Source organism: Phacochoerus africanus, chromosome 9 (genome assembly GCF_016906955.1).
Source record: "Phacochoerus africanus isolate WHEZ1 chromosome 9, ROS_Pafr_v1, whole genome shotgun sequence".
Lineage (NCBI taxonomy): Eukaryota > Metazoa > Chordata > Mammalia > Artiodactyla > Suidae > Phacochoerus > Phacochoerus africanus.
Window position 1 is genome coordinate 2838530 of NC_062552.1, and position 25245 is coordinate 2863774.

A 25245-nucleotide genomic window follows, 5' to 3' on the forward strand; every position below is an offset into this window, starting at 1 on the left:
CAAATTCTCACAAATTTCACAAGGGGTACAAAAGATAAGGGGAACCTGGTCTCAAAAATTCAGTCTAAAAACAAACATGTATTTTTAGATTGAATACCACTGTGGCTCAGCAGTAATGAACCCGACTAGTAACCGTGAGGACGCAGGTTCAATCTCCGACCTCGCTCAGTGGGTTAAGGATCCAGTGTTGCTGTGAGCTGTGGTGTAGGTCACAGATGAGGCTTGGATCTGGTGTTGCCGTGGCTGTGGTGTAGGCCGGCAGCTGCAGCTCTGATTCGACCCCTAGCCTGGGAACGTCCATATGCCACAGGTGTGGCCCTAAAAAGCAAAAAATAAAAAGGAAATTGTTAATTAAAAATATATGTGAATAGATGTAGTGTAATTTTTTAAAAAAAAAAAACCTAACCAAAATGAGTAACCACTGGGTTTTTCTTTCCATGAGGTTGATGCTTGAATTAGTACCGTCCCAATGTGAAATGTGATTTTCTATTATGCTCTTGCATGCAGTAGGTATTCGATAAATGTTTATTACGGCACACTAAATTTAATACACTTAGGTCAATATCCTTCATGTGTTCCTTATGGGAGTTTATAGTTGAAAAATAATATTAACAAGGCTTTCAGGGTAGAGATAACACCAAAGGGAGCGATCTTGAGATGCCTGAGGTAAGTTATTCAATTTTAATTTTACTACAACCAATACTACCAGTTTGTAATAACTCACCCAACTCTTAGAAGGGAATCATGATTTGGGAGCAAAAATAGATGAAGAAAATCAAGTGGCAGGGTAAAAATCTACCTACTTGGAACTCGGCTTCCTGCAGTGAGTAGTGAAAAGCTTTCCTACCAGAAAATATCTTGAATTGAGACGCATTCAGATCACGGTAAATTTCTAACCCAATTAAATTTTCTCCTCCCAGGTAGCCTATTTACTAGAGCAGTGTGAGAGCTGCGGATATAGTCATTTAATAAACCTTTCTCTAGTGGAAAAGATAAAATAATCAAACCCTATGCCAACATGTAAATAAAGATTTCTTCTCAAAATGGTAGCCTGGTTTATAGTTGCTGCTTCTTTCCCAACTGATCTGTTAAGAATTAAAATATGCCAATTAGGAGTTCCCATTGTGGCTAGGCAGGTTAAGGACCCAACATAGTTCTCCTTGAAGATTTGGGTTCAAACCCTGGCCTCGCTCAGTGGGTTAAGGATCTGGCATTGCCGCAAGGTGAAGGTTGCAGCTGCAGCTCAGATCTGGCGTGGCTATGGGGTAGGCCAGCAGCTGCAGCTCCAGTTTGACCGCTGGCCTGGGAACTTCCATATGCCATGGGAGCCGCCTTTGAAAAAGAAATTAATTAATTAATTAAAATATACCAATCAACAGAATTAGTAACCCAAAGTAATAACATATGCTCCTTACAACGTGTAAATATCTTCTCGTGTTCTCAGAATAACAGCAAACTGGAAGGACCCTGAATAAGAAACTATCCATGCAAATGCCTGAAAGTGTCCTTTAAATCAGAGGCTGTGCTCAGGCAGCCCGGTCTCTGACCACCAGGCGCCTTGCCACCCTCTTCATTGCAAAGTCCCTAATAAGCAGGTTCCTCCTTGATGTCTTACTGGGCCCAGGAGGATAAACAGACTCGATCGGACGAAATACAATAACTCATGGTCTGTTCGCATTCCAACAATTGGCCTTTAAGAAAAGCGTTTCCGATTTTCTCACAAGCGGAAAATATTCTATTATTGTTTAGTAAAACAACGTGAGCTTAAATAAGATCACAGAAATCTTTTAAAAGATAATGTTCTGCCAAAACCATTTAAAATTTTTAAGAGTACATGCTACAGTGACCACCTCATCTGGTTTGTCCAGAACTGCCCTGATTTGAAAATTCAAAGTCCCATATTCTGGGAACTCCCCTCAGGCCTTAACAAACAGGGACAATTGGTCACCCTACTGGTGCCATCTTGGAATGAACATATCAGAAAAGCCGGACAGCTCCACTTAATTAAATGTAAAAGCCTTTATTGAATGCCTTGCTATGTATAAACCAGAGGGCTAAACAGGAATCAGACAGGGTCCAGGCAGGGAACAGGTGGCACAGCCAAACTGGGTCATTTGAGATTTTCATTAAAGGGCCATCTCGAGAGGCAGGGGCGTGGTTAGGGAAACTAGCAAGACGCCTATAGGAGCCGGTCCGGCCACAGCGGGAGACGCCGGCACCTGGGGAGGCAGGGGAGGACCGAGCATCCCGCCCTGGAGAAGGCACCTGCGCAGGTAGGGAGCCCACCCAGGCTCACCGCACACCAGCCGGCGGGGGGGCCCACGCCTCACCCCTCCCACCCTCGCAGGCTTACCCCGTAACATCCGCGTCTCCCATTGGCTGGATCCTGCAGGATGCGAGGAAGGGGGCCTGTGCGTAGAAGGCGTCACCTGCCAGCATCCTGGGTTTAGAGCCGCCCGAGGACGCTTCGTTTTTAAAGATACGAGGACTTTTAAAGCGTTATTTTAGGCACAGACGTAACATTTCCCTGCGACAACTTGCCAGGACTAGAAACTGGGGGTTCAGCACCAACTAGTCCCCGCAGAAGTAAGGGAGTCAAGGTACTAGTTTTTTATGCTTCTCGGCCTGGTTACCTTGAGTTACCTTAGAATGGAGACCCCCGAGGGTTAAGGAGTTGGAAGGTATTCGCTACACCAGTTTCATGACTGAGAGCCTCCGTTGGAGTCCTATGTCTGTTTGCACCCGTTATGATTCCAGCCAAACAATTTGAGGGTATCTTTCGGGGGCCACGACGTGTTCCCTTGCTGGCTTGACCATGCGGTCTTCTGCTCGTATCGAAGGTAAGCGTCTCCATGCTTCTCCAAAGTACGTCCCCTCTTGTCAAAGGCAGAAACACATGAAAGAATTGCCAAGGAATACAGGTAACTGTTTATATCCTGTTTACAGTGTCTCGTTGCTAAATGGCAACTTAAGGCTACAGAAGAATCGTTACAGGAAGTCACCCGTAGATCCCCAGACTAGTTCCCTAGCGTTTTTCTCTGCCGCTATTAGTCCAATTTTTAGAGGTTAATATCCTAATAGATGTATCATAAAATTAGGCATCACTCTGTTAGCTTTGGAACTGCTCAAGTTCCTCACAGTCACAGCATCGTGGCAGCTAATGTCTAGTGAAAAGACCACAAGTTTTCGTGTGAAGGGTGCATATTATGTAGAAAGTGATTTTGAGTGGATTCCTCGAGGCACCATTCCTTCCTTGGTAAAATGGATAACCCTTGACTGCTCTGAGGTTAAGCAACATTAATTTCAGAGAACACCTAAGGCTAAGCAAGCCCTAGAGTAATGTTTTCCACCCACCAACTCTACTTTAACTGTCTGTGTATACATTTAGATACATAGCCTTAATAATTTCATTTCTGGGTCCTCAAGAAACATGTGTCAGGGAATCTCCAAATTTGTCTGCTCATCGCTGCTCTTTGTCACTGCGTAGCCGTCACAAACCTGTCGGATAAGGGAACCAATCTGGCACCCCCCCCCCCAGCAGAGGATTTCCAGGGAAGTGTGCGTTTGCTTTGTTTCAACCCATTTGATGTAATTTGAATCAGCAAGTGTGAAGTTTGTGCAGGAGAAGATAGGATCTTATGTGTTTACAGAGAGGAAACCTCTGGACTCCTTTCTGCAAGAAGAATTTCTGGGTTCTTTCTACCCAGCGGGGAGAACTTCTTACCCACGTGGGGCGGCTTGGCAAGACACAGCCCCCGGAGGCTCCAGCCCGCCTGTCGCGGGGGCCGTGCATTAGGACAGAATGACGATGCCGGCGCCCACGTCACCCCTCTTCGCACAACCTAACCAATTCTTATGCTCTCTTTCAAAGCCGGGGGTTTCTTTTCTCCTTCCTTCGATCCACGCCATCCCTCTCCCCCACCTCCCACCGAAAGGAATGAGGATGGTCGAGGGCTTCCATTTGTGATTGTGTTTCACATAAGCCCCGAGGGGTCGTGGACTCTCTTTCTTGAATTTTCACTGCCAAACTGCTTCCAGCTGCCCTCACCACAATAAAATGCAGTGTTTGCTGAGGATTTCAGCTGCCACCTGGGGGCTCCGAGCTCTCAATGAATGCCATTTAGCAAGGCTGGTGGTGAAATGGTGACAAATGGTACCTTGGCTTTTTTTCTCGTGTCTGTGGTTTAGGACTAGTTGGTTTCAGTCTTGCTGGCTCTCTTTTCTGTCTTACCACTCTTTTCCACATTTAAAGTCGGTTACTCTCCTGCAGACTTATGGCAGCAAGCCTTGTGCTGTTGACAGAAGCCATTTGTTGGTTAGAAGATTCATATTTTAGACGATTGGCAAGTATTGATTTTATAGTTGGTCCATGCTGCAGAATGTATGTTTATTTTTAAAGTCTGCTTCTTCCACTAGCAACATAATTTTTCTTCGTTATGTTGTTATCACTCTGCTCACATGAAATGGCCTGGATGGTTGCTTCTTTTATCTCTGGTCACGCCCGGTCAAATAGGCTTGTGGGCATAAGATTAGCCGGGAACTGGCCCCCACCTGAGCCCAGTTTGCTCTCCAAACACCCCCGCCAGCTTCCCTGGGTAGCGGGTCTCTGCCTCAGGCTCAGCCCCGCCCACCCACCAGGAGTCACTTGTTGGCCTTGGCCCTCGGCCCTGGCCCTGGCAGCACCCTGCTCCCTTCCGCTCCCTGCACGGCCTCCCGCCTCCATCTGCCTTGGTTCTGAGCTCATCATCGGCTGAGCTGAGAAGTGGAAAAGCGAGGGAGCTCCGCAGAGGGGCCACGTCACGAAGCGGACCAACGTCCCTGGGAGGACAGTGCCCACGCCATTTCTGATGAGGAACAGGGACCCCTGCTTCTAAAAGGGGAAGGAAGTGAGTGTCACTGGAGACTTGTCAAGGAATTCTGGCCAGATGGCTCCACGTGCCGGGGCAGCTTCCTGCCTCCAGCAGAAGAATCAGAGCACGTTTCTCCCTGGAGGGGACAGTGTGGGTTCTTATCCACCTACACAGCAAGGGCAGGTGCCGTCTGAAGTGGAAAGGGGGTTTTTTCTACAATCCAGAGCAACTCGGAGTATAATCAGTAAGCAACTTAAACTCTTCATGCTGTTCCATGCTGTTCCATTAATTGAGTGCCAACGCACGTACCCGCACACGCAGACTGTGACCCCGTCTCGGTAGTTTCCCAGGCCCGTTCCCAGCAGGTGCCTCCCTGGAGCTCTCCTTCGCCCCAAGGCCCCAGTGTCCCTCTTTGTGCCAAATCAATTCTGATTAAGCTTGACTTGCTGTCTGCCTCTGCTGGCTCAGACCTCCTTCACATCTTGTTTGAATCTTTCTCTGAAACCTCACTTCACACTCACGTGCATAGGCTTGTGCATACGCATGCATGTGCACGCGTGCGCACACACGTTTCAATAAGCCATGCTAGTGGATACAGCACCTGCATGCGTATTTCCAGACCCTTTACCTTCTCAGACCTCTCGGCTATAGCTAAAGCCCAGAAAATGGCAATCGTATTACAATATATAAGTGTAAGCAATCAACATGCAATACACCTTACATTTACACAATGTTGTACATCAAATAGATTTCAATTAAAAATGAAACGGGAGTTCCCGTCGTGGCGCAGTGGTTAACGAATCCAACTAGGAACCATGAGGTTGCGGGTTTGATCCCTGGCCTTGCTCAGTGGGTTAACGATCCGGCATTGCCGTGAGCTGTGGTGTAGGTTGCAGACACGGCTCGGATCCTGCGTTGCTGTGGCTCTGGCATAGGCCGGTGGCTACAGCTCCGATTCGACCCCTAGCCTGGGAACCTCCATATGCCTCGGGAGCGGCCCAAAGAAATAGCAAAAAGACTGAAAAAAAAAGAATAAATAAAAATGAAACGGAGTTCCCGTCGTGGCGCAGTGGTTAACGAATCTGACTAGGAACCATTTGGTTGCAGGTTCGATCCCTGGCCTCAATCAGTGGGTTAAGGGTCCAGCATTGCCATGAGCTGTGGTGTAGGTCGCAGATGTGGCTCGGATCCTGCGTTGCTGTGGCTGTGGCATAAGCTGACGGCTGCAGCTCCAATTAGACCCCTAGTCTGGGAACCTCCTTATGCCGCTGGAGTGACCCTAGAAAAGGCAAAAAGACACACACACACACACACACACACACACGAAATAAAATAGGAGTTCCTGTTGTGGCTCAGCAGGTTAAGAACCCAACCAGTATCCATGAGAATTTGGGTTCTATCCCTGCCCTTGCTCAGTGGGTTAGGGATCCGGTGTGGCTGAGAGCTGTGGTGTAGGTTGCAGATGTGGCTTGGATCTGATGTTGCTGTGGCTGTGGCATGGGCTGGCAGCTGCCGCTCCAATTGGACCCCTAGCCCAGGAACTTGCCTATGCCATGGATGCAACTTTAAAAAAAAAAAAAAAAAGACGAAAATTGAATTAAAATAGCAAATGAACTTATTTACAAAACAGACTCACAGATTTTGAAAACAAACTTACGGTTAACAAAGGGGAAACATTGGGGGATAAATTAGGAATTTGTGCTTAGCATATACTCACTGCTGTACATAAAAATAAATAACCGACCAGGACCTGCAGTACAGTACAGGGAACTCAACATTCTGTAATAACCTACATGGGAAAAGAATTTGGTAAAGAATGGTTATATGTATAAGTATAATGAGTCACTTGGCTGTGCCCTTGAAATTAACACAACATTGTAAATCAACTATACGCAATAAAAAATTTTAATTATATAAAATATAAAATAACACTAAATCCCAGATGGACTGGGGTTACTCCCGGGTGATTGTTCTTTGGTTTTGAAGGAATCTGCATGCTGTTCTCCACCGTGGTTGTGCCTTTTACATTCCCACCAAAAAAAAGTGTAATAGGGTTCCCTTTTCTCCACACCCTTGCCAGCACTTATTGTTTGTAGACTTTGGATGATGTGTCTTCTGACTGGTGGGAGGGGGTACCTCATTATTGTTTTGATTTTGCATTTCTCTAATAATTAGCGATGTTGAGCAACTTTTCATGTGCTTTTTGGCCATTGCCTTCTTTAGATCTTCTGCCCATTTTTTGATGGAGCTGTTTGGTTTTTTGATATAAAGCTCTGAGACCTTTGCACCTTTTGGAGATCAGTTCCTTGTTTGCAGAGGTTTTTCTCCTATTCTGTGGGTTTTGCCTTTTCATTTTTTATGGTTTCTTTTGCTGTGCAGAAGCTGTTAAGTTTAATTAGGTCCAATTAGTTCATTTTTGTTTTTATTTCCATCACTCTAGGAGGTGGATTTAAAAAGATATTGCTGTGATTTATGTCAAAGAGTGTTCTGCCTGTTTTCTTCTGGGAGTTTTATAGTATCCAGTCATACTTTTAGGTCTTTAATCCATTGTGAGTTTATTTTTGTGTTGGTGTTAGATAATGTCCTAATTTCATTCTTGGATTTGTAGTTGTCCAGTTTTCCCAGCACCACTTATCGAAGAGACTGTTTTCTTTGCCATTGCATATTCTTGCCTCCTTTGTCATAGATTAGTTGACTGTAGGTGCACGGGTTTATCTCTGGGCTTTCTAGCCCACTGATCTGTTTCTGGTTTCTGGTTTTGTGCCAGTACCAAACTGTTTTAGTAACTGTAGCTTTGTATTATATTCTGAAGTGAGGAAGCCTGATTCCTCCAGTTCCATTTTTCTTTTTCAAGATTGCTTCTAGCTATTCTGGGTCTTTTATGGACCTGAATGTCTATCAACAGAGGATTGAATAAAGAAGATGTGGTCCATATATACAATGGACTATTACTTTGCCATAAAAAAGAATGAAATAATACCATTTGTAGCAACATGGATGGACCTAGAGATTATCATATTAAGTGAAGCAGAGAAAAATATCATATACTATCACTTATATGTGGAATCTAATAAAAAATGATACAAAGGATCTTGTTTGTAGGACAGAAACAGACTCAAAGGGTTCAAGGTCAAACCTAGGGTTCCCAAAGGGGAAACAGAGTTGGGGGTGGATAACTTGGGAAAATAGAGTTAGCTCATGCGCACTAATGTATATAGGGCAGATAACTAACAGGGACCTGCTGTGCAGCACAGGAAGGTCTGCTCACTGTTGGGTAACAACCTATGAGGGAAAAGGAATAGATGTACGTGTGTTACTCCCACGTGGTTCACTGTTTCAGAGGAGGGAGTAATTGTCACACCCAGACATGGGTCTGACGAGGGCTCACTTATGTCCCCATGCTGAGGGCTCAGGCCTCACATAATCGGGAATCAGTTATCGAAAAAAATAAGTGACCCAATCACCCTTGGACTATTAGGATCACAAGGTAGAGACGGTGGCACAGGTAACCTGAAACACCCCCAAATCCCAAAGCTTTTCTATTCCAAAAGCATTGGGCGACTTCCTTCCAGAGAATAAAGTTTCCTGATGGTGTTTGATTGAGCTGTTACTGGAGTGAGTGTCTGCAGCACTGGGGTGTCTGGAGAATGGTCACGGTGGCTTCTTGGTGGCACAGGGAACCCAGCCTGGGAGGAAAAGCGTGTGCCGGAGGCGAACCACGGAATTGATCATGGACCCTAATTCTGTGTTTTTCTGAGGCTCTGTGACTCCATAGTGTAACTTACGGGCTCCTAACTGGGGCAGGCAAAGCTTGGTGGCTTCAGTACTGGCCCAGATGACTTCTTGCTCAAGGAGTCCATTTGAAGTCTTGTTCGTGAGCTGGGCTGGACTGAACTCCACAGGGGCCGAAAGTGAAGAGACAGGGAAACGGAGAGATTATCTCTTCTGTAGGCAGTCAAATCAGCCATCGTGCGTTTACAGTGTGTCTGTCCTGAGATGGAGCCAAACAGTGGCCCGGGCTCCCTGACCTCAAGGAGCTTAACGTCTAACCCAGTGTCAGTCCAGCACCTTCATGGCAGGTAAACATCTGGGAAAAGTGGGAGAGAAGGACTGGCTGAGCCAGAGGCCTCGCAGAGACAGCCACCTGTGAGTTCACTGCTGGAAAATGGAAAAAACAATTGGTTAGAGAGATGAGGCAAGGAAGGCCAGTGTAGTGAGTGACAGGGCACCGTGAGAGCCGAGAACCATGGAGCTGGTGCTCGACGGGGTGGAAGAAAACTCGCCTCTGTGATCGGGCCCCCACGTGCGTGAAATGTCATTGTCACTGAGTCCAGGCTGAGTGACGCCAGGTCGGGCAGGACTTTTAAAGCCAGGCTAAGGAAGAAGCGTGGTTGTCATCCTGATGGCCGTGCAGCCACCACCTGTGTTTCAGGAGATGCTGTGATTCACTGTGTGCTTTCACGTATCGTCCCTGTTAAGGACGGACGGGTACGGAGAGCGGCTCGAAGTGAGGGGCCCACCTAGAGACCAATGTGTGTCAGCACACAGCCCCTTTCCGCCCCGGCTCTGCCCGCCCGGTTTCCCTGAAAGCGAGCTGACGCCGCTCCCCTTCGCCCCCAGCCCCGCCCGGCCGCCCTCCTCCAAGCACCTGCTGCGTTGCCGGCCCTCTTCGCTTTGAGTTTCAGTTTGGAAGCATGTCTCTCCAGAATGTGGCAGTTATTTGGAACGTGGTACGATGCCCACGGACGGGGGCGTTGTCTTCGCCTTGTGCTTCCGGAGTGTGAGCATCGAGCAGGTCCTACTTTGGTCATTTCATCAGGCCGCCCACATCGCTGGCGCGCTCTGAGCTGCAGGCTGGTATTGCCCGACCCTGGAACCTTGCCCTTCGGGTATGACCTCTAGACTGGTCATCTTCTCCAAAACCCCTTACCACCTTGGGCTCCTGTAAATCTTGTCGTTAACCAAAGCCTCCCAGTCTTTCTACATGAAGTGCTGCTAAATCATGAATCTCCCTCCCATCCTGTTTTCGTCTCTGTGAGTAGTTAAGATTTAAATCCTTTCTACAGTAAGAAAGGGTGGTGGAACATTAGATGGCCTAAACCACCAGCGCGCCTTTAAAAGGGAGCCTCTGTGATCTAACTCACATGCTGAGAACGCCAGGCCTCCGGCTAAGGCGAATGCTTTGTGAGCAGAGTGGGCCCCTTAAGTTTTCTTGATTGTTTACATATTGAAGTATAGTTGATTTACAGTATGTGTTGGTTTCAGGTGTACGGCAAAGTGAGTCAGTGAGATTTTTTTCAGATTATTTTCCATTATAGATTATTATAAGATATTGAGTAATGTTCCCTGGGCTGCACAGTAACTCCCTACTTAGCGATTTTCTGGGTATACGGTAGTGTGCCCCTGTTAATCTCCTACTCCTACTTTTTCCCTCCTCCCCTCACTTTCCCCTTTGATAACTGTAAGTTCATCTGTGACTCTATTTCTGCTTGGTGTCTAGATTCCCTTGTGTTATTTTTTGGATTCCACATATAAATGATATACTATTTGTCTTTCTCTGACTTCACTCAGGATGATCTTCTGTAGGCCCATCCGTGTTGCTGCTAACGGTACTTCATTCTTTTCAGGGCTGAGTCATATTCCCTTGCCTCTATGGACCACATCTTCTTGATCCACTCCTCTGTCGAAGGACAGTTAGGTGGCTTCCATGTCTTGGCTGTGGTGAATAGTGCTGCAGTGAACATTGGGGTGCATGTATCTTGTGAAGTCCTGGTTTTCTGCAGATAGATGCCCAGGGGCGGGATTGCTGGATCACATGGCGACTCTATTTTCAGCCTTTGAAAGAACTTCCACACTGTTCCACTGTTCGCCGTGGTGACTGCACCAGTTTACACCCCCACTGACAGTGTGGGAAGGTTCTCAGGAGGGGCGTTTAGACCCTGGTCCCCTCCCCCTCCCACCGCAATGTGCATGAGGGCCCCCCCCCACCGTGGATCCACAAAGCAGTTCTTGAAATACTACCTCCTGCAAAAATTAATATGTGAGGAATTCAAAGCTGTGATAGCTGTGGGGGAGCAAGGCCAGCGGTGATGGTTATTTCTTTGGGGCATCAAGTACAAGGGGACCATTTTATTGTCCGTCTACTCGTATGTAGGAAGTACTACATGATGACAGTTTTAAACACAATTTTTTTTTTAGGGCCGCACCCACAGCATATGGAGGTGCCCAGGCTAGGGGTCAAATCGGAGCTACAGCCACTGGCCTACACCACAGCCACAGCCACAGCCACTCAGCATCTGTGACCTACACCACAGCTCATGGCAATAACAGCTTCTTAACCCACTAAGCGAGACCAGAGATCGAACCTGCGTCCTCATGGATCCTAGTCAGATTCGTTTCCACTGTGCCACAGTGGGAACTCCCAACACAATAATTTCAAAAGTAACGTGTGAGGCTGATTGAAAATGGGAAGAAAATTCTCAGTATCCTTTGAGTTTTGAGTAAAAAAAAAAAAAAGTAATGGAGCAAAATGAGAGAGAAGGCATTCAGTAAAAGAAAAAGAAGGAAAAAAGCTTGAAGATAGAGAAGGAAAATGAAAGAAGAAAGTGAGAAAAAGATGGGGGCCGGGAAGACAGGCAGGAACAGGGGGTGGGAGGAGGGCCCGTCTGGGGGGCGGGCTGGGCGGGCGAGGATGAAGAGACCCCCTGGCGCTTCGGGGAGGGGAGCTGGGCGGTGCAGAGCCGCCTCAGCCCCGAGCCTGCCCTGGGCCATTGGGCTCAGCCGCGAAGAGAGCCCCCTTCCGCGGTCTAGACGGGGCGCCTGAGCCCGAGGTCCTGCCAGGCGCTCCCTCTGATGTAGATGCTCCCTAAGCGCTGGGTGTCCCCGAGACTCAGCGGCCCTTCCCCTCCTCCCCAGGGCATCCGCAGCAGCCTGCCGACCTGTGACCCGGAAGGCCCCTGCCAGCCTCCTCGGGAGGAGCTGCGACCCCTGCCCAGTTGGACGTGCAAGGTAGGTGCCCGGCGCCTGTCCCGGCCGTGCTCGGTCTCACAGGGACTCCCGACTGCGGGGACGAGGCACGCTGCCCTCCCCCCACATAGCGACAAAACTCCGCTGCTGTTGAAGAGGGACACGGGTTTTCAGATGAGACCGTGAAGCTGTATGCGACTCAGATAAGTGAAAATGCGTCGTGTTTAAACTGGTTTACAGGGACAGAAGGCCAGGACAGGGACAGCGGCCGCGTACAGCACAGCACGGCTTTAGGTTTTCCAGCTGCCGCCTTCAGATCTTCCTTTCCGGGCTCTTCTTGACTCCCTAGCTGAACCGCAGCTCTTTGCTGGCGCAGTGTTCAGTGCAGCCTCATTCTGACCATTAAGATCCACTTTAGGGGAGTTCTCATCGTGGCCCAGCAGGAACAAAGCAGACTAGGAACCATGAGGTTGCGGGTTCAATCCCTGGCCCCGCTCCGTGGGTTAAGGATCCAGTGTTGCCATGAGCTGTGGTGTAGGTCGCAGATACCACGGATCCTGCGTGGCTGTGGCTGTGGTGCAGGCCTGCAGCTGCAGCTCTGATTAGACCCCTCGCCTGGGAACCTCCATATGTTGCAGGTGCGGTTGTAAAAAGAAAAAAAAATTCTTAAGTCCTGCAGCATCCTAGTTTGTGCCGTTGTGCCCAGAGGGTCCACGGGGGCTGGTTCTCCCCGAGATCTTGGGGGTGTGAGGGATGCCCTGTGTCTGATCCAGGTGTCTCGCCCAGGTAATCGCCTCTCATAGCCCTGCCCCCCCCCCAGTCTGGCCGGCCCCCAAGCTCATCACAACCTGAAGGTGTGGGGTGGGGGCTCACCGCCAGCCCGATAGCCTGGGTGACAACCTTGGAGCCTGTCATTTGGCTGTGAGGGGCCAGTAGGAGACACAGCCCCAGCCCACAGCTCCTCCCGAGGTCTTTCTCATGCACAGATCCCTCTGGCCGTCGAGAAACGTATGGGTCCCTTCTCAGAGTGATGCTCTTAAATTTATAAAATAAAGTATGTAGGATAGAAGCATTCTGTCACGATGCAGCTCTCAAAAACATTTTTAAAAATTTGTTCTCTAATATGTGTGCTACTTTATTCACACGATACAACAAGTTCTAGCAGGACTTTCTACATGAGGTTTTGCGAGCTCTGCGGTCACTGTCCGCAATCTGGAAACGCCTGTGGCGCCTGCTGGGGTCCCTTCCAGTCGCTGCTGGTGCTGTCCTGGTTTGCTGCCTGCACTTATAGTTGGAGGAACTGCCAGATTTCAGCTGGAAGATAGCGAAGAGGAAGGTGGTCTGTTTTCCCCGTGGATGTTCACGGGCCCCCTGAGTTCCCCCCACAAATCCCTACGACACCAAATCTAGAACCTTCGCCCTAGATGGAGCCCTCCCTGTTCCAGGGGGCCCGCCTCCCACGGCCTCCCGCCTCTGCTTATATAGGTCAGGGAGCGGGAGGGAGGTGGCTGCATGGCCGGTTGGGCGGCCTCTCCCTGAAGCTTGCAGCTCCCTTAAGACGGGAGACAGCTAAAACCAGGAGTCCTCAGCTTAGGGACACACAGCTCTGAGATGACAGGAAAAGGCCACCGATGACCTACTGCTATGAATTCCTTTCCTCTTCTACATTCATGAAAATGGCTGGATCCGCGGCCAAGAAGCTCTTAACAGTGGTGGCCTCTGGGAGGTGGGGACGGAGGCCGGGGAGCGGGGATGGGTGACTGTTGCTGTTAAATTCTCATGTACTGTCTAAAAATAACCATAATAACACATACTTGTTTCTATAATGAAAACAAATTTTAAAGAAAACTTTTAAAGTTTTTCTAAAGGAAATTATCTGTGATTTTGACTGATCTAAAGTCAGAGAGAGCTTTCTCAGCACCTAAGAAATCATGGGAAGATGGATGGATTTGATTGCACAAAAAATATGTCGGGAGGTTCCGTCGTGGTGCAGCAGAAACTAATCCGACTGGTATCCTTGAGGATGCGGGTTCGATTCCCTGGCCTTGCTCAGTGGGTTAAGGATCCACTGTTGCCATGAGCTGTGGTGTACGTCACAGCTGCAGCTCCAGGTCCAACCCCTAGCCTGGGAACTTCCATGGGCCGTGGGTGTGGCCCTTAAAAAAAAAACCAAAAAAAAAAAAAGTATGTCAAAACGTAATATCCCAGACAAAACTAAGAGAGAAAAACAGCAAACATGAAGACATATTTGCAGCAAAAATTAAAAGGTAGCTAATGATGGAGTTCCCGTTGTGGCTCAGTGGTTAACAAACCCAACTAGTAACCAAGACATTGTGGGTTCAATCCCTGGCCTCGCTCAGTGGGTTAAGGATCCAGGGTTGCCATGAGCTGTAAGGGATGCGGCTGGGATCCCGAGTTGCTGTGACTGTGGCATAGACTGGTGGCTACAGCTCTGATTGGACTCCTAGCCTGGGAACCTCCATATGCCACGAGTGCGGCTCTAAAAAGACCAAAAAGAAGAAAAAAAAAAAGGTAGCTAATAGTAATAAGCAATCTTATAAATCCATGAGAAAAACAACGCGCTTCTGAGAGCTCTTTGGGACTCTTCCCTACCCACCTTTCTCCTTTCCTTTCTCGTCCCGCCATATCCAGCTCCAGAGAACAACTGGGCAGCACAAGACAGAGAATCCCAAATATTTAGATGAAATCCCAAGAATCAGTGATGGCTGAGGCCACTTGCACTTTTTTATGAAAAGCCAGTTCATTCCAAGGCTTGCTTGCTGACCACCAGTGTTTCAGGCTAGATAAGGCCTGAAGGATCCTGGACCAACGTGGACCAGAACGTCTACACTGGAAGAAAAATGAGTTAACCCCAGAATTTCCCTTCTAGGATATCCTCAGAGATAAGTGGTACCCTCGCAGAAGGATGCAGGTGCTCTTTTGCACCGGCCTTCTGGAACAGCATCATGCCGCACGGAAAACAGCATGGACTCTGGGGACCAAACAAACTTGGATTCAAGTTCTGACTCTTCTGCCTTTTACTGCCTATGAAACTTGGGCAAGGCACTAATCTAAATCCTGGTTTTCCAGTCTGTGGAATGGTAACAACGCCTACCTCATAAGGGGCCTGTGAAGTTGAGAGGTAATACATGAGATCCTTTCCTCACACCATACCCACAAAAGGACTTCAGAAGTTTCAAAGAAACAAGTGTTTAAATAAAGCACTGGCTGTTCCTGTTGTGGCTCATTAGGTTAAGAAACCGACATAGTGTCCCTGAGGATGCAGGTTCAATCCCTGACCTCGCTCAGTGGGCTAAGGATCCGGCATTGTGTGGCTGTGGTGGAGGCTGGCAGCTGCAGCTCCAATTCGACCCATGGCCTGGGAACTTCCATATGCTGTGGGTGCATCCCTAAAAAGAAAAATAAAACACTGAAACTTTTACAAACATCTTTATGACTTTGGAATAGAAAAGGATTTCTTCTTCTTTCTTTCTTTCTTTTTTTTTTTTGGCCACACCCGTGGCATATGGAAGTTCCTGGGCCAGTGATCAAATCCAAGCTAAAACTGTGACCTAAACGACGGAAGTGACAATGCCAGATCCTTAACCCACTGTGCCACAGTGGGAACTCCAGAAAGGATTTCACAAGTAAGGTCCAAAAAGGACGAATGATAAAAGAAAAAAATATATATATATAGACTATATCAAAGTAACAGACATCTTTACAAAGTGAAGACAAACAAAAACCTAGAAGATATTTGTAACATGTAAAATAAAGCGTTAGTACAGAACATACTAAAACTCTTTTAGACATTTTTGTGAAAACCCAGTAGAAAAATGAGCAAAGGATCTGAACAGCAATTCATAGAAGAAGCCACTAGAGCCAACAGATATGGGAAAAGCTGTGCAACTTCATTTGAAACATGGAAAAGCAAATTAATCCAGAGGCAGACCTTTCACTCCCATAAGATTAGACAAACCTTAAAATTCCAGAGTTCCTATTGCGGCTCAGTGGGTGAAGAACTCACTCAGAGTCATAGTATCCATGAGGATATGGGTTCTATCCCTGGCCTTGCTCCCTGGGTTAGGGATTCGGTGGTTTGTGGTGGCTGTGGTATAAGCCTGCAGCTGCAGGTCTGATGCAACCTCTGGCCTGGGAGCGTCCCTATGCCACAGGTGCAGCTGTCAAAAAAATAATAAAATAAAATGGCTGGATGCACACCAGCGTCCGACGCGGAAAGAGTTGTCATGGTACTTTCGCTCCCGTGTCCCCATTCGACAAGCTGATAACCTCTCCCCACCCGGCACGTCGGATGACAGCAAGCTCTGAACACTGAGACAACACGAAATTAGTGTTGCATGTCATGTTAGCCAGGGGTTCTCAGTGGGGGGCAGTTTTGACCCCGGGGGACACTTGCCGGCGCCTGGAGACATTGCGGTTGTCGAGACTGCGGTGGGGGCGTGGGGGGCACCGGGGGTGCTGGTGAACCCCCTGCCGCGCGCAGGGCAGCCCCACGGCGGAGGCTTCTCTGGTAGAAACTGGCAGGAGTGCCGAGGTTGAGAACCGTATGTTAAGCCCATGGAAGTGAATAACGCTGAACTGCATTTGAGGGACTAAATTTGACTGCTTTTCTAAGAAGCCCTTCTTCTAAACTGCCGGCCACGTAACACCGCCCCTCCTTGCTAACACTGGACCCAAGGGCTGGATCAGCGTCTGGGGGACAGAGCCACTCCCCCCAAAACCATAACCCCTACTGCTTCCCTCTGTGTCCACAGCAGGCAGGATGCCATCTGCCAGGCGGGTGTCCACTCTGTAGTTATTTACCTACTTATTTAGGCCACATCTGTGCAGGTGAAAGTTCCCAGGCCAAGGCTCAAACCCATGCCCCCACAGTGACAATGCCAGATCCTCAACCATTAGGCCACCAGGGAACTTCCGTAGTCACTTTAATTGGACAAAACTCTATGGAATTTTTTTCCAATCCTGAAAATGTATAAGGCTTGCACCACACTTCAAGGTTAAGGAGCTAAAAGAAGCACCGTAGATAATTCTCTGCAGCCTCGCAGGCAGTCATTCGGCTGACCGGTGGACCAGACTTCAGATCCACCCCACTCTTTTTTTTTTTTTTTGTCTTTTTGCTATTTCTTTGGGCCGCTCCCTCGGCACATGGAGGTTCCCAGGCTAGGGGTCGAATTGGAGTTGTAGCCGCCGGCCTACACCACAGCCACAGCAACGCGGGATGCGAGCTGCATCTGCAACCTGCACCACAGCTCATGGCAACGCCGAATCCTTAACCCACTGAGCAAGGGCAGGGACCGAACCCGCAACCTCATGGTTCCTAGTCGGATTCGCTAAACACTGCGCCGCGACAGGAACTCCCAGATCCACCCCACTCTTCAGCTGCTCCAGATCACACAGTCCGTATCAGTTGTGATTAGATTCAGCTTCCTATCACAAAAGCCCCAAAGTACAGCATCTTAAATAAGAAGGACCTTTATTTATTTCTCAGTTCAAAGGAGCCTAGAGGTCGGCACCCCAGGGCTGGGCTGGCTGCTCCCTGATGCCATGATGCTTCCTGACCCCTCTGTGGCCGTCATTCTCAAGGTCCAAGACGATGGCTGAGGTTCCCACCAGGATGTCCATGTTCAAATCAGCAGCCTGGGAGCGTTTCCCTTTAAGGGAGGCTTCCGGGAGGATCACTGCAACACAGTTGCTGCCTATCTCATTGGCCAGAGCTTCATTACGTGGCCCAACATAACGGCAAGGGAGGCAGGGAAGTAAACATTTTTAGCTGGGCATCAATGTGCCAGTTAGAAAAAATCAGAATTCTTTTATTAAAGGCGAGGAGGAGAGTGGGTGTTGGAAGGCAGCGAGCAGCTTCTGCTCTAGTCCTCCCTCCAGGTTCCCCCCATATCCATGCATCCCCTCGTTCTCCAGCATGGACCCATGGCTTTCCCTCTCCCAAGGAGGTGACCTCAGAGTCTCATCCAAGTATGGCCTCTCACTCAAAGCCCAGGATCTCCAGGTGATGGAAAGTCCTCTCCATCCCATGCACATGTGGCTCTGCACAGGCTGGTAGTTTTTTTAAAAATTTATCTACATTTACATGCAATATAATTGCTGGAGCAGGAACAGAATAACCATGATAGAAACGCCTGTCATCAAAGGGAAGAAAGGGCGTTGCTGCAGGTGTGGCCTAAGCACTGACCAGTCCTGCGGAGGATGGGGCGGCAAAGACGTCCTCTCCTGGCAGGGAGCACATCCTTTGCTTGGCCCTCTGGCAGCTGCCGCCTTGTCCACTGCTCCCAGGATCTTCGGCCCTGCCTCCAGAAGCTTCTTCCTTGTCCCTTTTCCTCTGTGGCCATCTCTGAGCCGCGGGCAGTGGAGGATGTGATCTTTGGAGCTGCATGGTTTCCGTAGCCAGCTCCTCGCTTGTGCAGGTGCAGAGTCCCAGGGGCTCTTTTGAGAATCGAGCAACCATAAGTGTTTGCAGACCAGCCTGGAGGTTTCTGTCCATGTAGCGTAAGCCACCAACTCATTTGCTTCTAGTTAGTTCCAAGTGTGAGTGCCCTCAGCCTCACGCTGTGTCTAGAAACATGGTTTATGTCTGAAGTCTCTGAGCTTTAACTGTATTTCGAGCTCAATATTCTCTGCCCATCCTTTCCTTCTCAAATTGGCGTTGGCTCCCCTTGAGACCACTTGAAACCAAGAAAGAAAAAGCTGGGTGGGATGGCAACACCTTTCCTTTGATCTTTCCAGCTGGGTTTGTTTCCATGGTCTGGCAGCGAATATCTGGGAAAAGGCTTGAGAAGGGCTTGGGGCCATCTTGTTATCTCCCGCCAAGGCTGAATGGGCTGGCAGCCATTTACTGCTGCATCCGTCTGGGTGAAGAAGTGCTGTCAACCCTCCATGTCGGCAGGTTCTAGATTTTGGGTTAATTCCATAAAGTAAAGAAAAATCTTGAATTTGGCATATTCTAACTTCTATTTACATAGTATTTACATGGTATTTACATTGTATTTACTATTTATACATAGTTATAAGTATTCTAGTGTTGATTTAAAGTATAGGGGAAAAGAGTTCCCTGGTGGTTCAGTGAGTTAAAGATCCAGCATTAGGAGTTCCCGTCGTGGCGCAGTGGTTAACAAATCCGACTAGGAACCATGAGGTGGCGGGTTCGGTCCCTGCCCTTGCTCAGTGGGTTAACGATCCAGCGCTGCCGTGAGCTGTGGTGCAGGTTGCAGATGTGGCTCGGATCCCGCGTTGCTGTGGCTCTGGCGTAGGCCGGTGGCTACAGCTCCGATTCGACCCCTAGCCTGGGAACCTCCGTGTGCCGCGGGAGTGGCCCAAGAAATAGCTAAAAAAAAAAAAAAAAAAAAATCCAGCATTATCACTGCTGTGGCGAAGGTTACTGCTGCGGCGAGGGCTCAATCCCTGGCAGGTGCAGCCAAAAAAAAGTGTGAGGGAGGCTGTGCCTGTGTTCTGTGCAAATACTATGCCATTTTATGTGAGGGACTTGAGCCTCTGGAACCAACCCTGGAAGCGACATTGAGGGATAGCGTGATTGGTTTTTTCACCCAGCAAGGCTCCCAGTTATAAGACTCGTTCAGTTTAGACCGCAGGCGGAGGCATCCCATAGCAAAGGCATTTTCCCGTCCTTCTGTGCTGGCAGGAGGGAGAGCTCCCGCCCGAGGTCAGATCTAGGTGAAAAATCACAAGACGCGGTGGATACATACCAAGATTCTGCATGTGCTGTCCCTCCTCCGGGGCCACTCCCTCAGTTTGCACATTTTCTTTGCCCGCTTAGCAGGTGACAGCTGGATTGAATGTTATGCCACGGCGTAACGGGGTCACTCACTTCCCAACTAATGATGTCTGTTTCGTCACTGCGCCACGCCTGGCTCTCTGCACTAAGCCAGTGCCACCCTTGGGCTTTCTTACTTACAGCACCCAACTCCCAGGTGCCAGAGTTCGTACCGATTAGGCTGAGATGTAGCTGCATCAAATATGAAAATGCAAAACGAGAGTGGTTTAGATGTAGAACAAGGTGTAATAACCTAAGCTGTGACTCGTCAGATACAGAATGTGAGAAACACAAAGGCATGCATGCATTCCAACAGTTCCTAGGCATCCATAAGCCTGAGAGCGTATGACAGATAAAAGACTCGCAAGCGCGTGTGAGTGCCTTTTCTTATAGGGTCTGGCCGCCTTTCTCCAGTTGGAACCGCATCAGAGATGATGCTTTTCGTAAGAAGAGCTCCACGATTCCATGATGATGTCAACTAATTCCTGATTCAGAACTTTAGAAGAACTAAATTCTTTACAAACCTTAGTATGTATCATTTTACAGATAAGGAAACTAAGACCTAAAGAGGTCAAATCATTTACTCAAGGGCATAGCAAGTGGAAGAGCCGAGGCTTGAACTCAGCCTCAGAGACCAAAGCTAATCTCTTAACCACAGTGGTGTATAGTTCTTAGGGACAGATTTCTGGCTTTTGTTTTTTCCTCAAAGGGATGACTCTTGGGAGTTCCCTGGTGGCCTAGCAGTTAAGGATGAGGCGTTGTCACTGCTGTGGCACGGGTTCGATCCCAGGCCCAGGAGCTTCTGCATGCCGTGCGTGTGGCCAAAGAAAGGGATGATTCTTAATCATACCAAGTACTCAGTACTGCACAGCCACCCATCACCTGCACGATCAATCCGATTTCTTCAGGAGGAAGGTCCCTCCCGTTCTAGATGATGAGTTGATGTTTTCAAACCACATGTTGCTGTGTTAATGAGCAGAAGAGGCGTGGGAGAGAAAGAGGTTAGCATCGTAAACAAATGAGTAAGTGTTTCCACTGTGGTGCAAGGGGAGCAGTCTCTGCAAGGCTAGGACCAGGTTCGCTCCCTGGCCCAGTGGGTTAAGGGATCGGGCATGGCTGCAGCGTAGGTCACGGCTGGGGCTCAGATCTGACCCCTGGCCTGGCAAATCCATATGCCATGGGGATGGCCAAAAACAGAAAAAAAGAAAAAGAAAGTGAGTAAGAGGTCCAGGTCGGTTTGAAGACCTTTCCTTTTTCTCTCAGATGCCCCTTTCCTCCCTCGCTGGCGCCTTCCTCCCCTGGTCAGGTGCGGCGTGTATTGGATGGAGACGGAGACCCTGGGCCAGGAACTGCACCGCAGCTGGAAACGTCCCAGGCCCCAGAGCCAGTTCTGCGCCCTTAGACGAGGATGCGCTGGCGAGGCGAGGTCACGCACACACCCCTTCTTACGGGAAAGTGGGGGAACGGCCTCCCTTCGGGCCGCGGGGCCTGCAGGGACGGCGGAGGATGAGCAGAGGTCCCCCAGCGGGCAGGTGGGCAGGCGGGCGGCAGAGGCAGGTGCTGTTGGACATCCCTGGGGGCCAAGGAGAGGGTGTGACAGAGCTGGCCCGAAGGCGGCGTTCAGATCCTGAAGGTCCTGCCAGGACACTGACCAGTTTGGACTTTACCCCGACGACAGCGACACAGGAGGGACACCTCAGATTTGGGTCTGGCGAGTTGGCTGTAGCTCCAGGACAGAAGGTGGCTTGAAAGACGACTCTCCGTGCAGAACCCAGTGACGAGTCTCTGGTTAACACAGTCCTGAGATGGTTTGGCCAGAACTAAGGTGCCACAAGAGGCGTGGCCAGAGGGGACTGGAGCACTTGTTGCCTGCTTAGGGATGCCAGGGGGCAACACCCTGGTTTCTGGCTTGGAAAACTGGGGAAGGGGGCGCGTGTCTGGGGAGGCGAGGTGGCCTTCTCCCCTGCACAGGTGTCCCCCGCTCCCCACTCTGCTGCCCCACTCAGGCCACGCCTCCCACGGGGTGGTCCCGCCTGCCTAGGCAGTGGGCAGTGCCCCAACGCCCACCCCAAATTAGGTCTCTGGTCTCAGCCCCTCTCTCCTAGCTACTCTGATGAATGACTGAGTGCTAAAAACGCAGAGGCATTAGGGGATTAGCTCCTAAAACATCCCTGAATTTCGATTGAGCAAAGTCAGAAGGATTCAAATCCAATCGCAGGAGGTTTTCCTCTTTTGTCCCCTCCTCCCTCCTCCCTCCCTCCCTCCATTTATTTCGGAACAGGTAATTTCTACTGAGGTGAACGCCCCCCGCTGGCCGCTCTAGCTCCCATTTCCTCACCCATGGATTTACCCCAAATTGAGTATTTGGATTTTTGCTTTGAAATTTTTCGTGGCTTTGTCGTAAAGGGTCAAAGCGCTCAGATGCACTTGTCTGCAAAACGGAGACCTCAGGTTGTGGTGACTTTGGTGCCTGACACACGAAACAGAACTGGAGCATGTGTCTCTCCCGCAGTGTAAGCCCGCCCCCCGGGGGAGGGGGGGGGCGGGGGCAGAGGAGAAGTCACCAGGGGCTCCTGGCGGGTTCCCACAGCAGTGTGGCCTTGTCGCAGTGCACCCTAATTCTCTCGTTTACGACTCTGTCTCTCCTATAATTTACGTTCCAGGAAGGGAAATCTCCCATACCCTTCTTCTGATGCCCTGTCCCTGCGCCTCTGACACAGGCTCTGAGCGGCAGGTATTTAGTCGATATCTGATAAGTCAGTGAATGAATGACTCTGCAGGGATAGAGGGCGTTCACAGAGTGCGTCAGGGGACTTCCTGACACACCCAGTGACATGGGCACTTTTTCCGGGAGATGTGAGATTCCTGCTTCTCCTCCGTCTTTCCCTGGGGACAGAAGCATAAAGAATAGGTGTTAAAGCACAGGTTATGGGGCAGATGTCTCCTTGGCTTCCGGTGGAGCAAGAGCAAGAGAATTCTGAGCAAATGAAAGTGAAAATTGCCAGCAAGCGTCGAGAGGGAGCAAAACTGAGGTCTCATGGCCTTGGGAGATGGGAGGGCGGAAAGCCTAGAGGAGGGACAGACAGCGGACAGGGGCCGGGAGAGGAGAAAGGCTGTGGTCGGACAGAGAGACCAATGGCGAAGACATGACAAACACATCTTACCGAGAAAAAGTAAAAAGGAAACCTCAATAGACTGTAAAACTGCTAAAAAAGGAAAACGTGCAAAAGCCAATGAATTAAGCATCCCTGATAGCCCCTACAGACTTACGCCCTCTGCCATTCAAAGCTTTCCTCAAGTTTTCTTCCTAGAAATTTTAAACAGGAGAGAGGAAACGGTCTTAGCTCCTGTCGCAGAATTGGGAGGCGAGAAAGGATGCAGGCAGTCATCGAGCCCCTTCGTTTTACAGCTGAGGACACTGAGGCCCAGAGGACAGAAGAGACTTCCTTGCAGGCACACACTGCTCCAGGTTTTGGAGGCTGAGCCAAAATCGTGGTGTCCAAGGATCCACGCTCCTTCACAGTAGATGCCATATCCTGTTCCCATTTCTCCAAACAGAACTGAAAAAAAGGTTTATTTTAAAAACTGAGTCAAGGCGTTCCCATTGTGGCTCAGCAGTAACGAACCCAACTAGCATCCATGAGGACTTGGGTTCCATCCCCGGCCTCACTCAGCGGGTTAAGGATCTGGTGTTGCCATGAGCTGTGCTGTAGGTCATAGATGCAGCTTGGATCCCACCTTGCTGTGGCTGTGGAATGAGCTGATTCGACCCCGAGCCTAGGAACTTCCATATGCTGCAGGTGTGGCCCTAAAAAGACCAAAAAAAAAAAAAAAGAGTCAATAAACATCTCTATATTTAGGAATAGAATCAAGAAGTCTAGGAGACAGAGGCTGTGCTTTGACTGTTATTCTTCTAGGACCTGGCCCGATGCCTGGCATAGAGTTGTTTTCAATAAGGTTTTGTTTGGGTGGGTGGATGGATGGATGAGTGGATGGTTGGGTGGGTGGAGGGCTGGGTGAGTGACTGCATGGGTGGGTGGGTGGATGGTTAGGTGGATGGGTGAATGGGTGGGCAGGTGCATGAGTGAATGGAAGGGTGGATGGATCGTAAGTGGATGGATAGGTGGGTGGGCAGATAGATGGGTGAGTGTTCGGGTAGATGAGTACATGGATGGGTGAATGGGTGAGTGGGTGGATGCTTGAGTGGATCGGTGATGGTGGGTAGATGATGGATAAATGTATTCTTCCAGTGTTGCCACTGCTACCCAGTGTTGCCACTGCTACCCAGATACTACTGACTGGTGTTTTCCAACTCAAAGAGCTTTCAGAATCCGACTTGCAATTGCATATGGACAAATATCTCCAGGTTGTCTTAGAGAACACTCTGTACATATTGATCAAGTGAGTGAAAGAGATTATTGATACTCTCAAATAAACTGTAATTTCATTGGAAATCTAAGACGACTTAGTAGAAATAATTAGCAATACAGGACAACAGTGTATTAAATGCCAGATGACTGTACAAGCAGTATGAGCTATAAATAGAGTGAGTCTATCATTTATTTTCAAAACTGGGGCACTTTTGAGAGTGAAAGGGGCCTTCTTAATAAATATACCAAGAGTAGGGAAGAGCTGGGCCATATGGTCAGTGTAGGGAGTTCATTCAGGGGAGCCTCTGGGCCTTTGCATGTGCTGTTCCTGTGACTTGGAACCCTTGTCGTCCTGTTTCTAAGAGTTACTACTTAGTCTGCTGAAAATTAGTAAGCATAATTAATAAGTATTAAATGGGTATCAAAACTGCGTTACTGATATAGTCTTGAGAAATGAATTTTAAAGATTCAGTACTGCGTTGTTTGCAGAGATGAGTCTGCTGTCTTAGACACACCCAAAAAGTCAGACATGTCTTTCCAGAGTTTTTAATTACGGATATCTGGCTTAGAGCAAAATGCCCCTTTTAATGGTCTAATGAGGGTAATCCAGGAATTTTTTTTTCTTTTAGGGCAGCACCCACAGCATAGGGAGGTTCCCAGGCTGGGGGTCGAATTGGAGCTGCAGCTGCCGGCCTGCACCACAGCCTCAGCAATGCTGGATCCTTAACTGAGTGTGGCGGGGGGGGGGGGGTGTCGAACCCGCATTCTCATGGATACTAGTCGGGTTTTTAACCTGCTGAGCCACAATGGAAACTCCCAGAAATTTTTTGAATGCTAGGAAAGTTGCTAATAAGGGTGGGTTTATATACTTCCTATGTATAGTGTAGCCCATGACCCGCAGTGTCAGCGTCCCCTTGGGACCGTGGAAGAACTGCCGGCTCCCAGGCCCCATTCCAGACCTACAGCCACAATCTGCCTGTTAACGCGGCCTCGGCTGCTCTTGTGGGCACATTCAAGTTTGGGAAGTATTGCCCTGCGCCACCTTGATGCTTCCAAAAGAGTAACTTGTGGTTAAACACTCAGATGTACTTTTTCCTCTTTTGCTCCGGCTCCGCTTTAGCAATGTAGTCAAAGCTGCCGCCGCTGCCACCCCCGCCCGTTTCAGCGCCTAGAACTTTCGTGAAGGTGATGAAGACGACCGTGTGCCGAGAGGTCAGTAGACGTGGAGGCGACACCGCCGCTCTTCCCGCAGGCC